Here is a 15,921-nt window from a genome sequence, read left to right as displayed (position 1 = left end):
TTTAAGCCTTAAGTGTCTGTCTCCTTTCTAACATATGGTTTCGGTTAATTTTTGGCTTTCACAAACTAGCCAACCTCTGGGTAAGATATTTAAAAACATTTTTTTAAATTTTACATGAAAGGAATTTTTAATGAGACTACAGTTTGTATTTTTTCCTTCATTCTACAACAACTACCACCTTCAATAGCATCTCTCTGTCTGCTACAGCCAGCGCCTAGACCACTGCAATCTGTGAGGCTGTTTCACAGCCACCTGTGCCCCATGGATTTAGCTCACCTCTGAAGATGCCAGTGTTTAAGACACAATCACCTTTCTTATGAACACCACCATCCCCAGAGTCTCCCAATTGTTCAACTTGTCCCTGGGGCTGCCCAGGGGCCTTGGCCACCACTATCAGTTCCATTATCATGGATTCATGGATTCTCATACTAATACCACCAATATTGCTATCCATCATCCCTATTCTGAAAACTACCCCAAGGCCAAGAATACACTATTCAGTATGCTAGCAGCAAACATATAACTTGGTTACCTCATGTAGGCATTATCAACTGGTAGATTTACTAAAGGTGGGCCAATGAATATACACATTATACAGTGTTTATTTCAGTGCCTCTATGACATTTAAAACATTTTAATGTTGATATAATCATAAATAACAGATGTTTCAAAAATAGTACAGTGTGATGTCCTGTACTTTTTGCCCAGATTACATAACATCTTATGTAACTCTAGTACAACATTAGACTAGGAAATTGACCTGGGTACAGCCTACTGACTTTATGCAGATTTCACAGGTTTTAATTGCAATCTCTGGTACCGCCAAAAGCCAAAGAGATCAGGTAATGCAATACAAAAGAGAGCAGAGTTTTAGACTTGAGAAGAACCTGTCCATAACTCTTCAGACTCCATAGGAAGACAAAAGATCCCAAAAAAGGTGGTGACTGGTGCCTTTTTCTGTGTTCCTTAAGGGGTTTGAGTCACTAGAAGTTGCCCTGCTTCCAATTTTGCTCACCTACAATTTATTCTGAACATAGCAGCCAGAGTGACTTCCTGCATGAAATCTCTTGGCTCTGGTTTGCAAAGCTGCATCTAGAATGGCTGCTGTCTGCTTCTCCAACTCAGTCTCCCGGCACTCAGTCTCTACTTCAACACTATGGAGCTATTTGACCTTTGGCTACTTGTGGTTTGTCCTGAGCGTGGTTCTGACTGCGGGCCTGTGCCATTGCTATGTCTTCTGTCTGGGAGGCTCTTTTCCTAAGATATCTCCATGGCTTCTTCGAACTGCTCAGGACTCACTTATCTGTCACCCCCTAGAGAGGCTTTCCCAAATCCGATGCACAGAGGTCATTACTTTATTCTATTTTCTTTATAGTGCCATTGCTGTCTGCATTGCTTTTCTAAATGTGTTTTGTCTTCCTTTTCCCATACCAGGATGTGTGCTCTATGAGGGCAGTGACCTTTCTGGCTTTCTTTGCTGTTATATCCCAATATCTAGAAGATAGCAGGGCTTCAAAAGAAATTTGTTGAATTATAGCTGATATTTGCTGAGTGAATGACGCCATGCTACTAACATTAGAGAAGTTTCCTGGCAGCAGCCGTGTGCCTGTGTCCCCAACTTGGCATTTCCTCATGACCTGCAGTAAGGAATAGTGCTTCTTTCTCTCCACCTTCAGACCACTCACATATTCTGCCCTGGAATTAATGACTGCCATATAAAACTGACAGAGAGAACCTCCACTTCATTACTGCTATGGCCTAAATACACCATGATAAAACTAAACCAAACCCTCATTTGCTACACAGATCCTATTTTCACTGTGAAATTTAGGAAGCCAGGTCACCTACTGAGGAAAATAGAACACTCTGAAATTTACTCTTTAGTATTTACTATCAACACTCAATAAATATTTAATTATAAGATAGATGATGTTACAGTTTTGAAGAATCTCATAAACATAGAAAATGGCTTTTTTGAGGTTTTTGTTTTGTTTTGTTGTTGTTTTGACAGTCTTATTCTGTCACCTGGGTCCCACTGCAGTGGCACGATCTGGCTCACTGCAACCTCCACCTCCCAGGTTCAAGCAATTCTCCTGCCTCAGCCTCCTGAGTAGCTGGGATTACAGGCATGCACCACCACGCCCGGCTAATTTTTTGTATTTTTAGTAGAGACGGGGTTCTTCCATGTTGGTCAGGCTAGTCTCAAACTCCCGATCTCAGGTGATCCGCCCGCCTCGGCCTCCCAAAGTGCTGGGATTACAGGCCATTTCTTTTATTTCTATTAATCAGTTGGTGATAATTTTACCCTGAAAATCTGATACTGGGTGTTAAATGGTGTTTTCATCCATTGACTATTACTCTAGAAATGGATCACTCTGCATTATAAAGAGGTCAGAAACTTTATGAAATACGCAGATTTTCACTTTTTTTTCTTGAGGGTTTCCATGATCCATGAGCACATCCACCAGTCTTTCCCCAAAAGGCTATAAATGTGGGGGTGAAAATGGGCCCCCAATCCATCAACTTTCCAGAACCACGTGAACTGGGCAAAAGTTTCTGGGGATGGTTTTGGTGGACTCTCATCAATGAACAGAGTCTAGTGCACTGGGTAAGTCCGCGAGTTTATTCACCGGCCCTTGGGCAGAATGAGGGTGGGAAGTTTAGTAAGACCCACTGACCTTAGGTCTTGGAATGAGAAAATCTAGGTAAAAATCCTGGCCCAGTTATAGAGTAACTGTGTGAGTTTTGGAAACTTTCTCCACTTTTCTTGCCTTTATAAGATAAAAACACTCACCTTAGAGTTCTTGTAAGAAACTTAAAGCAACTTTCTGACCAATGCATTCATTTTATAATTCAGTAAGAACATCAGATAAACCATTTATAACTCTAACCTAAAATCTCTGCTGCTCTGCCTCCAGGCCACTCTTCCCGCAGAGGCTGTGACGGCCTTGTCATCATCCTCTGTCCCCACACCTTCCCGAGGCTTCTGTTTTCTGTCTAAGCAATCCCAGTTGCTTGAGCCTTCCCTCCAGGGCCTTATCTTGATTAACCACTCATAATTAAAATTAAATTTGATGAACTGGAACCAAAGCTTTTAGTTGGCTTCTTTTTATCACTTTGCTCGCTTAATTTAGTAAAATGCATAAAATGGAAAGAGTATCATTTTCTACTAATTAAAGGAAGGCTGAAAAGTACAGTAATTTTCTGAATAAAAGAGACAAACTCTCGATTCTTAATTTTCTTTGTATATCTGAACTTATTATTGTAAAAAAGAAAATCCCTTTGATATGTAAAAATCAGCTCAGATTGTCAGGAGATGTAATGAGTAGTTGCAAAAAAAAGTATTCTGGAATATATTTGTCATATACCAGACTATATTTCTTATAACTGGAGAGAATACAATTTATACAAAAGTTTCATTTTATTTTTAAACTCATTTCTTAATATAAACAAATATGTGTGTGAGAAAAAATTTAAATTTATCATATATATCAAATATATATCATAAATATATATTAACTTATGATATATATCATAAATTAATAGAAAAACTCTGATATCCAAATGAATTATGATTTATAAAGTTTATTTTTAATTAAGCAAAAGCCTTAAATCTAAGCATAAAAGGGGCTAAGCCTATGAAGCCTAGGAAGTGGCAGGAAGATGGAGGATACCTGTCAGATTGAGAACTGGAAAGAATCTTTGAAATTTCCAAGTGAGGACTAAGCTCTGATTTTTTATTTTGCCCAAATTCCTATCTAAGGGGTCTAAGAAATCATGCCTTACAAACCAAAAATTCTCATCAGATGGGTTTTATTTGACCCTATGTATCGTGACTTACTTTTCAATCTGACTCTGGAATAACATGGCGGGACAAGGAAAAAATATTTAACCCCAAAATATATTTCCTTGCCATACTTTGAAACTGCCTGGCAAAGTCTCTTGTGGGAAAAATCCACATCCTATAGATAACCCCCTTTTCCCCCTTGGTTTTTTTTTTTTTTTTTTCCTTTCTTTTCAGATTCAGAAAATAATCAGCTAAGAGCCGGGCACCCTTTTAGGTCTGATAAGAAACATTTCACAACCTGCTCTCTCTCTGAAGTCAGCTATCTGAGAGATTCCTCTGCACAATAAAAGTTGGCCTCCACAATCCTTTATCTTAACTTGAACATTCCTTTCCATTGATCCCAGGTCTTCCGATAAACTCAACAAACTGTCAACCAGAAAATGTTTAAATTTACCTATAGCCCGGAAGCCCCTGCTTTGAGTTGTCCCGCCTTTCTGGACCAAACCAATGTATTTCTTAAATGTATTTGATTGATGCCTCATGCCTCCCTAAAATGTGTAAAACCAAGCTGTACCCCGACCACCTTGGGCACATGTTTTCAGGATCTCCTGAGGGCTGAGTCATGGGCCCTGGTCACTGACATTTCGCTCAAAATAAATCTCTTAATATATTTTACAGAGTTTGACTCTTTTTGTCGACATGAGCTAACATAGCTGAGTGAAAATGACCTGGGATATGTAAGTAACTTGAGTACTCTGAGTCAGTAGCAAATTCCATTAAAGAATATAGAGCCTGTTAGTAAAACCATCCCCACAGCGTTGTCAAGAATTGCGTGCTGGGTTCTGGATAGAAATATAGCCCTAATTAAGCATTCATCAGGCTGCACTTGGCTCACTTCCTTGTTGCCGAAAGTCAGGTAGCACTCGATGCAGACCACCTCTCTCCTCACTGATTCTCCGGACAGGCTTTCTGATGTTAGGATCATAAGACTTCTGTTTAAGAATTGATTTGCATGCCTATTGCTCCTATAGATAAAATACCTGACGTTAGAATCCTGAGGCTTTTGTTTAAAGATTGCTTAAGATGTTTTTCTGATTCTGAATTCCAGTGAAACAGCTGATGCAAACCAGTTTGAAAACATCCACAGAAAAACAGAATCAGCATGAGAGTGCAGTTTCTTCATTTCCCTGTCCCATGACTCAACCCTGCACTCTGACCAATCAATAATTTCCACACTTCAGCCCACTCCAAAATCCTTAAAATCCTAGCCCCAGCTCCTGGGGGAGACATTTTTGAGATTTCCTCTTATCTTCTCATTTGGCAACCTTGTGATTAAACCTCTTTCTCTGTGGCAACTCGGTGTCTCAGCATCCTGACTTGCTGTATGTATTGAAAAATGGACCTACTGTGATTACATTAGGAGATGGCCACAAAGGGATGCTTATCCAATAAACATTTATTTTCCTCCATTATAGTTTTTGTGCAAGATCTTTTTTTTTATTAAAACTATAGATTTTGGAAAAGCAAAATACATATCTAAGTTATTTTTTAATTTTTTCTCACAGCTTAACACAATGACTGGCACAGAGCTTTTGCTCAATATATATGTGTTAGAGAAAGAACTGAGAAGCTTCCATTTCTAGCACAATTGCAGATTAGATAATCTAAAAATCTCTCTTAAAAAACACCTAGAAATGCTGCCTAAACTGTAGCAAGAAATTCTCAAAAGAGAAAGGCGAAGAAAATTCCCTTCTAGATTCTGGCAGGGGGAGAAGAGTCACCACTGTGAAATACTCCTAGAACTTTCTCCCTAGCAAAGGCCTGCTCTCCATAGTGAAGGATAACCGAGTATTATCCCACCTGAGGGAAGGATATTTTTCTGACTCCAGACCCCTCTAGCTTTCCTGTGTCATCTGAGGGAGAAAAACAAAAATAAAACAAAACAAAACTAGAAAATATTTATGAAGGTCGCATACCAAGGAGGCCACATACCAGGAAGGCCACTAAAAGAGTGGGATTTAATCATAAGATTATACAGTAGTTTCTCTCCCCTATAACTTTTTACCATCTCACCAACAGCGGTCCAGTCCAGTAACAGTGGGTTACAGCAAAAAGAGCTGCAAGATAAAAGTTCTCTTTGAGAAGCATGCAAGGAAGCTCAAAGTTAACAGTGCAGACAATGACAAGAACCCTGAAGGAATGTGAAGGGTCTGGCACCCACAGCTACAGCAAACATTAAACATAGCCCAACTCTTTGTCAGATTATCATAAAACTTCACAGGAAAGGCCTATTTATCTCAGTTTCTATTCCCTAGCACATCGTGTTCAGATTTTCATAAAAATGTACAAAGCATGCTAAGAGACAAGAGAAACACAGTCCGAGACACAAAGCAAGCATCAGAACCAGACTTAGATATGATACAGATACTAGATTATCTGACAGGGAATTTAAAAACTATGATTAATATGTTAAAAATGCTGATAAAAAATTAGACACCATATAGAGATGGATAATGTAAGCAGAGAGACAGAAGACACATAAAAGAATCAAAAGGAAATGCTATGAATCAAAAGAAATAAAGAATGCTTTTGATGCACTCATCGGCATACTGAAAATAGCCAAGAAAGGAATTTAAAGATGGAGTCTATAAAAAATTCCCAAACTCAAATGTAAAGAGAAAAAATGTGAAAAAAAAAAAGATCCAAAAGTTCCAAGAATTGTTAAACAACTTGAAAAAACATAAACCATGCACCCCAAATGGCAGGAGAAAGGAAGAAAAAAGCAGAAAAAATATTTGAAGAAATAATGGCTGAGAATTTCCAGAAATTAGTGACAGACACCAAAACACAGCTGTAGAGAATTCAGAAAACACTAAGCATAATACATTAAAAAAAAAAATTGAAACCTGAGAAAATCTTGAAACAATACTAGAGAAATAAAACCCCTTACAAGTAGAGGAACAAAATAAATATTACAGTTTACTCCTCATCAGAAACCATGCAAGCAAGGGAGAGTGGAGTGAATATTTTACATACTAGATGAAAAAAAATCACCAACTTAGAATGTCTATGCCCAGAAAAATTATCCTTCAAAAGTGAGGGAGAAATAAAAACAGTCTCAGACAAACAAAAACTCAGGGAATTTCTCACCGGTAGACCAGCTCTTCAAGAAGTGTTGACAGAAGTTCTTCAGGGAAAAGAAAAATTATATCGTTCAGCAATTCTGATCTATATAAAGGAAGGAAGATCATCGCTTAAATAACAAATGAGAATAAATCTTTTGTTTCTCTTATTCATATTAATGTATGTATTAATGTATCAATTAATACATTAATTTATTACAATTAATGTATTAATTGTATAATTGTACAATTGTATTAATTAATACAAATGTATTAGTACATACAAATGTATTAATACAATTAATGTATTAGTACATACGTTTTTGTTTAAGGTAACAGTAGCAACAATGTATTGGGTTATTACTGCCAAGGGCTAAGCAAAAGGACAGCAATGCTGTACTAGATAAGAAGAAGCAATTGTGAAAACTCTGTTACATTTGAACTACATTTGAAGCAGCATAGTGATAATTTAGGTGGACTTACATTAGTTAAAAACATATATTGCACTTCTAGTGAAACAACTAATGTTTTTTAAAAAAGTATAATTGATATGGCAAGAGAGAAGATAAAATGGAATCATAAAAATGTTCAATTAAAGCCAGATAAAGCATAAGAAGAGGGGAAGAAAACAAAGAACAAATGTAGTGAATAGAGACTAGCCATAAAAATGATAGAAACTGATTCAATCATACTCATAATAAACCAATAAAAATTGTCATCATGAATAAAAAATAAAATTATATTGTTTAAAATAAATCTACTTCAAATATAACAGCTCAGATAGGTTGCAAGTAAAACGGTAAAGAAAATTTTACCATGGTAAATCTAACCAAAAGAAAGCTGGAGTATGTATATTAATACTAAGACTTCAGAGCAAGACAAGTTATTAGAGATAGAGAGAGGTATTACGTACTGACAAAAAGGTCAATTTTCCAAAAACATGTAACAATCTAAGTATATGTGACTTAACAATAGAGCATCAAAATACATAAAGCAAAAACTAATAGGACTGAAAACAAAAATAGTCAAATGCACTGTCACAGTTGGAGATTTCAACATGCCTGTTTTTGCAATTGATTGATAAGTCAAACAGGCAGAAAATCACTCAGCATATAGTTGACCTGCACAGCACTATCAATTAACTTAGTCAAATGGACATTTATAGAATATTCCATCCAACAACAGCAGCATACACATTCATCTTAAGCTTATGTCAAATATTCATCAAGATAAATAATACTCTGGGTCCTAAAACCCATCATAAGAAGTTTAAAATAATTAGAATCATACAAAGTATGTTCCCAGACCAAAATGGAATTAAACTAAAAATACATGCCAGAAAGATAGCTAGAAAAGCCACAAATATTAAAAAATGTAAATATATCCTGGTAAATGAGCCATGCCAAATAAGTAGTCTGAAGATAAACTAGAAAGTATTTTGACCTAATTGAAAATACAACTTCTCAAAATTTGGGAGACGTAGAGAAAGGAGTGCTTAGGGTGCATATGCTACAAATCAATAAAGGACTAAAAGCAATAATCTAAGCTTCCACCTTAGTAATAAGAGAAAGAAGTACAATATATATCTGATGGAAGTAAATAACAAAAATTAAAGTAGAAATACAAAAGATGAAAAAAGAAGAAAATCAAACTAACCAAAAGATGGTTCTTTAAAAAGATAGATGCACTTGATAAAATCTAGCTAGCCTAGCACAGAGAAAGAGAGAGAGAGATAGACAGAGAGAGAGAGCACAAGAAATGCAGGAGTGGTCATTACTACTACTAACATGGGTATTAAAAGGAGAATAAAATAACACTATGAACAACTTTATGTCCACAAATTGATAGTTTTTATATATGATCAATACTAAAAAAAGACCCCAAAATACCAAAATCACACAAGGAGAAACAGAACATTTGAATAGCCCTATAGCTATTAAAGAAATTGGATAAATAATTAGTAATCTTCCAAAAAAGAAAAGTACCATGCCCAGATGGTTTCAATGGTTAATCTTACCAAACATTAAGGAGAAAATGACTTTATTTTTTTACAACCTCTTCCAGAAAATAGAAGCACAGGTAATGCTTCCTAATTCATTTTATAAGTCCAGGATTACCTTGACTCCAAAATCAAACTAAGGCACATCCAAAAAAGAAAACTACAAATCAATATCTTCAATGAACACAGGCACAAACATTCTCAACAAAATATGAGCAAATCAAATCCAGCAATGTATCAAAAATCTATTCATCATGACCAAGAGGAATTTATTCTAGGTACGCAGGGTTATTTTATCATTTGAAAATCAGTATATTTAATCTTTTATATCAACAGGCTTAAAGGAAAAAATGTATTATTATATCTGTAGATGCAAAGAAAAGCATTTGACAAAATATAATACCTATTCAGGATAAAAAAAAAAAACTCGGCACACTAGAAACAGAGGGAACTTTCTCATCTTGGTAAAGAACACTTATAAGTATTCTACTTCTAGCATTATATTTAATGGTGAGAAACTGGTTGTTTTCCCCCAAATATTGGGAACTGGCAGGATGTCCACTTCCATTTCTCCTATTCTGCCTGCCACTGGAAGACCTAGTGAAGGGAGCAAAACAAGAAGATAAAATAAAAGGCATACAGATTGGGAAGGAAAACATAAAACTACTTTCGCTCACATCTAACAATTATACCTGTTGACAATCTTAAAGATTCAACAAAAATACTTCTGGAATTGATAAGCGACTGTAGCAAGGTTGTGGACTGTAATGTTAATATAGTAGAGGCAACCGCATTTCTATATACCAGCAATAAATGATTGGAATTAGAATTACTTTTTAAAAATACCACTTACAATAGCACCAAAAATCATGGAATACTTAAGGTATAAGCCTAATAAAATATGTATAGGGTCTATATACAAAAATAAAACTGATGAAAGAAGTCAAGAAAGGTCTAAATAAATGGAAAGATAGTTCATATTTCTTAATCTGAAGCTCAAATTAAAATGTCGATTATTCTCAATTTTAATAAATTCAACATGATTCTAATGAAAAGTTCAACAAACCATTTTATATGTATCCACAAACTAATTCTAAAATATACATAAAGGCAAAAAACCCTAGAATAGCTAACACAATACTGAAGAAGAAATATAAGTTGAAGATGCATACAACCCAATTTCAAGATTGTTATAAAGCTCCAAGCATCAAGACAACATGATATTAGCAAAGGAATAGATAGACAGATCAAAGGAACAGGCTAGTCACCTTACCTATGACAAAGGCTCTGAAACTATTCAACAAAGAAAGGATTCTCTTTTCAACAAATGAGGCTAAAACAGTTGGATATTTATATGAACAAACAATAAACCCCAGACAGACTTTACCCTTTTCACAAAAATTAATTCAAAAGATATAATGAACTTAAATGTCAAATGCAAAATTAGAAAACTTTGAAAACAGCAGAGAAAATCTAGGTGAATTTGGGTTTGGTGATGAGTTTTTAGATACTCCACCAATCCATGAAAGTTAGATTTGATAATTTTTCTTAAAATGGAAAACTTCTTTTTTGTGAAAGTCACTCTTAAGGGAGTCAAAAAAGCAAACCCAGACTGGAAAAAATATTTGCAAAACACATATTTGATAAAGGACATATATCTAAAATATGCAAAAGCTCTTAAGAATAAAAAAAAATCCCAAGTAAAAAATAGGCAAAAGATCTGAACAGGCAAACCTCACCAAAGAAAGAAAGTACACAGAAGGCAAATAAGCATATGGCCAACATGATTTGTCATTAGAGAATTGTAAGTTTAAACAACAATGAGATATCACTACACATATATTATCCACATAGGACAGGTGGAATCCCATATAACCAACTTGCTACTCACTTGTGGTACCCCCCAAGGACCTAGCACCATCAAAGAAGCTCAGCACTGATTTCCATGGTAATGGCAGTTATATCAGCCTTGGGAAGGGAGTTATTTCCATGTATAACCTCTATCCTTCTGCCAAAGAACCCATTGAGCAGCAGGTGCTGGGGTGGATAAGGAAAGAAGATGACTACTGTTCATAGCAGAATCATGTTCACCATCTGATGCCTCCTCTACTTATCTGGTGCCTCCTCTGAAATGGGTATCTTCACACTTGGTGTCCCTCCCACGAATCTGTCCACCCATTTCTTCCCCAGGCTTCTTTATTACAAATATTCTAATTATGCTATTTCTAAGTCCCAAAACAATTGATCAAATGATTAACTACTGCTATGGTCTGAATGTGTCCCCCACAGTTCACATGATAGAAATTTAATCCCCAATGCAAGGCTTGGGAAAGTGGGGCCTAATGGGAGGTGTTTAGGGCGGAGCCTTCATGAAAGGGTTAGTGCCCCTATAAAAAGGGCATGCAAGACTGGGCTCTGTCTCTCTTCTGCTCTTCTTCCATGTGAGGACATGATATTTCTCCTCTCCAGAGGATGCAGCACCTTGACACTGGACTTCTCAGCCTCTGGAACGGTGAGAAATAGATTTCGGTTCTTTTTAACTATGCAGCCTCAGGTATTCTACTATAGCAGCATAAATGAACTAAAACAGCTACTGTCCATGAACTAACGTCAATCAATAGCTTATCCCCTTACCCCTTCATCCACACCAGGATCAGCATGACCTGGTTATTCGATGTTTTTATCTTTCTTGGTTATCTTTTTAATAAAGTGTATGGGATGTGGCATGATGGCAACGACACTTGACCAGGAGCTGAAAGTTGGAAAACCCCGTTAGGAGTGTGGTCTAGGACAAGTAACTATGTAACACCCTATCTTAGCTCATTTGTTTGGCTACAAAGGACTACCTGAGGCTGGGTAATTTATAAAGAAAAGAGGGTTTTTGGCTCATGGTTCTGCAGGCTGTATAAGCAGCATGGTACCAGCATCTGCATCTGGTGATCAATTCAGGCTCTTTCCATTCATGCTGGAAGGGGAAGGGGAGCTAGCATGTGCAAAGATCATATGATGGGGCCAGAGGGCTGGAGGTGCTTTTTTAAACAATCAGCTCTCATTGGAACAAACAGAGTGAGAACTCATCACTGTGAGGACAGCACCAAGACATTCATGAGGGATCCACTGCCATGACCCAACACTTCCCATCAGCCCCCACATCCAACATTGGGGATCACATTTTAACATGACATTTGGAGGAGTCAAATATACAAACTATAACTCATCTCTTTGCCTCAGGATTTTTATCTGTAAAATCAGTAGACTGAAGTAGATGAAGTTTGAAATACAGGGATTGGTTTTGTGGTTGTAAAAATTGGAGTCTAAAAACTTAATTTAAAGGATAAATGTGTTTATATTTTATCTCATCTACAGCCATGTAGGAATTTGAATAATTTTGCATTTTAAAATTGTTAGCAAATACATTTAAAATTGTTTTATAGTGGATGCTTTTTTTTTTTTTTTTTTTTTTTTTTTTTTTTTTTTTTTTTGAGATGGAGTCTCTCTCTGTTTCCCAGGCTGGAGTGCAGTGGTGCGATCTCAGCTCACTGCAACCTCCACCTCCTGGATTCAAGCGATTATTGTGCCTCAGCCTCCCAAGTATTTGGGATTACAGGTGCCTGCTACCATGCTCAGCTACTTTTTATTTTTTTGACTTTTAGTAGAGACGAGGTTTAACCATGTTGGCCAGGCTGGCCTTGAACTCCCGACCTCAGGTGATCCATCCACTTGGCCTCCCAAAGAGCTGGGATCACAGGTGTGAGTCACCACACCCAGCCTGGATGCATATTTTTACAAACTTCTTTCATATAGTTGTTTATGTTAGATATTCCAGTGTAATATTGATTGTATAATATTTATGGTGATAATTATAGTCAATATTTATTGGCCACTCGCTTTGGATAGGCACCATGCTTATTTCTAAATGTGCATCATTTCATGCAGTTTTCACCACAACTCCATAAGGTTTAGATTGGATTCCCCTTGGAGAAGAGCTTTGGATGCAAAAAGATGATTTGAAAAGTGATAAGAAGAATTACAAGTGAAACAGGAAAAAGAAGGGAAAAGTGTAATAATGAGCATAATACCGCTGTGAGCGACTGGGGCTCAAATCCTTCGAGGACCCTCTGTAAGACTGTTTGAAACACAAGTCACACCTCCTCCATTAAGACAGGGGGTCTCCCTGCTGAAACTCCAGCTCTTGTTGATTGATGGTGTTCTCAAGGCACTGATTCCTGCACTTCTGCCTGCCTAGAGAGAGGGCAAGCATGGCCTGTGGCCAGAGAATACTTTCAGGCAGAGTAATACAGGAAGAGGGGTCAGGATGGGGGGCATTCAGAGAGACTGATGCAATACAAGCAGGCTGCCAACAGCATCTGGTGCAACTGTTATTTTTGTTCTTTTATAAATTAAGAAAATGCCTAATGGCACATGAGCAGCTAGTGGAGGAGCCCAGTTTTGAAGCCAGGCAGTCTGGCCCCAGAGTCTACACTGTATCTTGAAATGAAGATGTAGTCAAAATTTCATTAGGATCTCTAACAGGGTTGTAAATGCCTCACTTTGCGAGAGTTATAAGAATTTAAGCTTGTACTCATAATACCATTTTGGAAGGTTAAATGTCATTCTAAAATATTGAGTTTTAATCTTGGAGGTTTCATTCCCTCTGAAATACTTGCTGCAGGATTCTGACAGGTGAAAGCTTATTTTTTTTTCTATCTCAGAAATACTCTTTTTTGAATCCAAGAAGACAATGCAAATCTTTATTCATCATTCATTAATTCCTCTTCTTTAAACCTCCTTTATTCACGGAACCTTATATGAACATTGTTCTACTCCAGTAAATACATACCCAGAGTATCATTTTTATTGGCTGTCATGCATATTTAGACTACTCTCAAGTTTCCTGTTACATAATTCCTATACTTTTGCATATGACTATTTGAGAGAAATATTACAGGAAAGCACTTCTATGAAGGGAAAAGACGTGAAAACAGATGTGACATTTACTTTCTTAACTTGCTTTCCTGTAAGCATTCTTGCTACTAGTTGCTGCAACTCGTCTGAGAGAGTCCCAAAATGTTGCTCTTCAACCCCAAATGTCTGGAGTCTCTGCCATCTGTTTTTCCTCCTGTATACTCTAAAGAGAACTTGTATAAATAAAAGAGATAAAGCACCTATTTACTGAGGAGCCAAGGAATCAAAGTATATCATCCAGTGGGGATGAATTAAAATTCCAAATTAGAAGGTAATTCTTAAAGGCTTAAATGAATACAAGCAATCCCCTTGGTGGGTTTCCCTTGCCAGGATTACCAAATAATTCCAACTTTTTAAAGTACACCATGGTCTGATTCATTAACTTTTGGATGGGAGCAAGAAAAGGAGAAAAGTAAATGGAGTTTATCACTGCAGCACAGGAAGATTTTCTGGTAATGACATTGAGTGACTGCCCTTGCACTCAGAAAACACTGATCGAGCCAACAATGTTCAGGAGATTGCATGCTTAGAAATCCTCTGTGGTCTCCATCAAAATTGAGAAACTGAGGTACGAATCAAGATGCATAATGCAAGCACACACCAAAATCATGGCAAATCTGGGGTTAGAAGCCTCAGCAAGATGGGAATGTGATGTAGTGGCATTCCTGGGACCAAGAAGCCTCAGTGAGAAGGCATAGATAACTTAAGAACTACACAAATCGAAGAACATCTTTGTGTGGTGTTGACAGCTGATTCAACTTGTCCAACATAACCTTGGATCTTTTTGGGAGAAGATGAATTCCGACCTCTGTGGACACGGCTGAAGGGACCCACATCATCCAAAGTTATACTTCCACTCCAGGGCAACTGACCTCCAATCACTGGATATAGGGTCAAAAGTCTGCCCCTCTTTTCTCCATTTGGGATGACTCTAAAGATTCCCTAGCCCACAGCTCTCTGTGGGATCATCTGAGAGTACCCTATACCATGTATGGGAGTCTGACTGATCTCTCTGCCCAATGTTTCCCTCCTGTTCCTCCTACAGTTGTGGACTGCAAGGGAACTCTTCAATCAACTCTCTGCATGTAGATCTCCATCTGTTTCTTGGGAAACCAAACCCAATACATGAGGCTATCTTCAGCTGTCTTTACATATGTAAGAGTAAGACATTAAAGAACCAAACAGAAAGTGTGTCAATATGTTGAAACATTTAATTAACTTTAAAGATTCATTCTAGAAGTATTGGAAGAGCAGTCAACTCTTTCTTTGCGGAATGCTCCAATATTGGGATATGAAAGTCTATTCTGAGAAGCCATTGAGTTATAGCAGAGAACACTCTTCCATATTCTGTCTGTCAATATGTTGAAACATTTAATTGACTTTTAAGATTCATTCTAGAAGTATCGGAAGAGGAGTCAACTCTTTCTTTGCAGAATGCTCCAATATCAGGATATGGAAGTCTATTCTGAGAAGCCATTGAGTTACGGCAGAGAACACTCTTCCATATTCTGTTTGGGTCTAAAGCCCCACCAGTAATGTTCTCTGAGTTGGGCAGAATATGGAGGTTGATCTGTGAAGATATGGGAAAGAGAAGTGTGGGGACATGAGGACACTATTTGTGGCAGAGAGCAGAAGTGAGGCACAGGGCTGAAAATAAGATAGTTCAATACAGGTCTGCCTAGGAAGTAATTGGGCCTCATGTTCCCCTTCCCTGACTCGTCTTCTTTCTTCCAACCTTTTTTTTTTTTTTTTTTTTTAAACAGTCTCACTCTGTCACCCAGGGTGGAGTGCAGTGGCACAATCTCAGCTCACTGCAACCTCTGCCTCCCAGGTTCAAATGATCCTTCCACCTCAGCCTCCCTAGTAGTTGGGATTACAGGTGCCTGCCACCATGCCTTGCTAATTTTTGTATTTTTAGTAGAGATGAGGTTTTGCCATGTTGGCCGGCTGGTCTTGAACTCCTGGCCTCAGGTGATTCACCCGCCTCAGCCTCCCAAAGTGCTGGGATCACAGCCGTGAGCCACCGCACCTGGCCCAACTCATTTTCT

At 37.5% G+C, this 15,921-nt stretch overlaps 1 long non-coding RNA gene across 1 annotated transcript in view; it reads right to left on the bottom strand.

Moving 5' to 3' along the window:
- Window positions 1-6,937: 6,937 nt before the first annotated feature.
- LOC134807649 (uncharacterized) overlaps window positions 6,938-15,921 on the bottom strand; it is a 94,210-nt gene continuing 85,226 nt past the window's right edge. The window contains exon 3 of the long non-coding RNA XR_010148643.1: window positions 6,938-7,015. This is a non-coding gene — a long non-coding RNA (uncharacterized LOC134807649). The remainder of the gene's footprint in view (window positions 7,016-15,921) is intronic.

Source organism: Pan troglodytes, chromosome 11 (assembly GCF_028858775.2).
Source record: "Pan troglodytes isolate AG18354 chromosome 11, NHGRI_mPanTro3-v2.0_pri, whole genome shotgun sequence".
Lineage (NCBI taxonomy): Eukaryota > Metazoa > Chordata > Mammalia > Primates > Hominidae > Pan > Pan troglodytes.
Note: the sequence above shows the minus strand (reverse complement) of the source record. Positions and strands in the feature narration are given on the sequence as shown.